The 1,479-nt window shown below is 48.7% G+C and overlaps 1 non-coding gene across 1 annotated transcript; it reads right to left on the bottom strand.

Annotated features, from left to right (window-relative positions):
- Positions 1–680: 680 nt before the first annotated feature.
- On the bottom strand, positions 681–819 carry LOC136484578 (small nucleolar RNA Z247). Its single transcript, XR_010766089.1, has one exon. It is a non-coding gene; the product is annotated as a small nucleolar RNA Z247 (small nucleolar RNA).
- Between the last annotated feature and the right edge of the window lie 660 nt (positions 820–1,479).

Genomic DNA, 1,479 nt, shown 5'->3' with positions numbered 1-1,479 from the left:
ATCCGGCCTCCCTTCTCCAGAAGATGCACCAGAGACAAGAGGATAAAGACCATCTTTGCATCTACCGTGAAACAGGATCTTCTTCGTGTCCTTGTCCTTGATAACAAAAAAATCAGGATAAAATTCAAGGTAGGCGTTATTGTCTTTAGCTAGCTTATGAACGGAAGCAAGACTTTTGGTTGCTGAGGGGACATGAAGGATATTTTTAAGAAAAAGATTACTGGTAGGGGTATGAACAACTGTATGACCAACATTACTAATTTGCATACCTGTGCCACTTGCGGTGTGCACTTGATCACGCCCATTATATCGATCTCGAACTGAAAGTTTCTCCAATTCGCCAGTCACATGATTTGTGGCTCCACTATCAGCATACCAATTTGTGTCAATGCCATAAGCTTCATTGGGTCGTCCATGGTACTGATCATCATCTTCATAGCGGAAGTAACATTGTTTAGCTTCATGATTGTCCTTCTTACAAATCTGACATGGTGTCTTCTTGTTATTCTGTACGTTGCTCCTTTGATTATTGGGATTGTTGCTATTTTGTCTCATGCGCCCTTGATTTGATCTGCCATTGCCACGGCGACCTCCAAAACGACCACGGCCTCCACGGCCTCTTGATGCTAAATTTGCTGAGGATTGGAACTGACCAGCCCCTTGATACATCTCGAGCCGAAGATCATATTCCATGAGAAGTGAGTACAACTCCGAGAGAGAAAGATCTCCTGACCGGCCCATCATAGAAGAGACAAAGGGGTGATAATCAAAATCTAAACCATTAAGAATATGAGCGATAACCTCATCATCATTGATGGTGACGCCTGCTACGGCGAGTTCATCTTTAATGTTTTGCATCTTGTTGAAGTAAGCCGCGGTCGTAAGACTTCCCTTCTTGACGGTGGCAAGTTGCATGCGCAGGTTTGTAACCCGCGCTCTTGACTGAGCTGCAAACATAACCCCTAGAGCCTTCCATGCTTCAGCAGAGGTCGTTGCAGTCGCAATCCCGGCGAGAACTTCCTTCGAAACAGAGTTCACCAGATAGGAGAGGAGCTGTTGATCTTTGCTTACCCATGAGTCATGCTCTGGGTTGGGAATTTCTTGTTTCTTGTCATCAACGGTGGTCTCCATTGTTTGGCGCGGCTCAAGGACTGAACCGTCGAGGATGCCGAGTGCTTTGGCGCCTCGGACCGCCGGGAGAAATTGAGCTTTCCATAGAACAAAATTGTCCCGTGTAAGCTTTTCTGCCACCGGGGTTCCGAAGGGAGATCGATGATCTGGAGAGGAGGAGGATGACGCCATGGAATCGTCGATCTTCTGTCGCACGTCGCGTCGGCGCAGAGCTTCTGTCGCAGGGAGGTCTGTCGCGGGGAGGAGCGTCACGGCGGCAGGCGTCGCGGCCCCCTTGTCGCAAAGGTCTTCTGTGTCGTAGGGAGGAGCGTCACGATCAGCGTCGTGGCTCCCTTGTCACGAACGAGA

This window comes from Miscanthus floridulus, chromosome 9, assembly GCF_019320115.1.
Source record: "Miscanthus floridulus cultivar M001 chromosome 9, ASM1932011v1, whole genome shotgun sequence".
In the NCBI taxonomy this organism is placed as follows: Eukaryota; Viridiplantae; Streptophyta; class Magnoliopsida; order Poales; family Poaceae; genus Miscanthus; species Miscanthus floridulus.
This window is presented reverse-complemented; position numbering and strand designations above follow the sequence as displayed.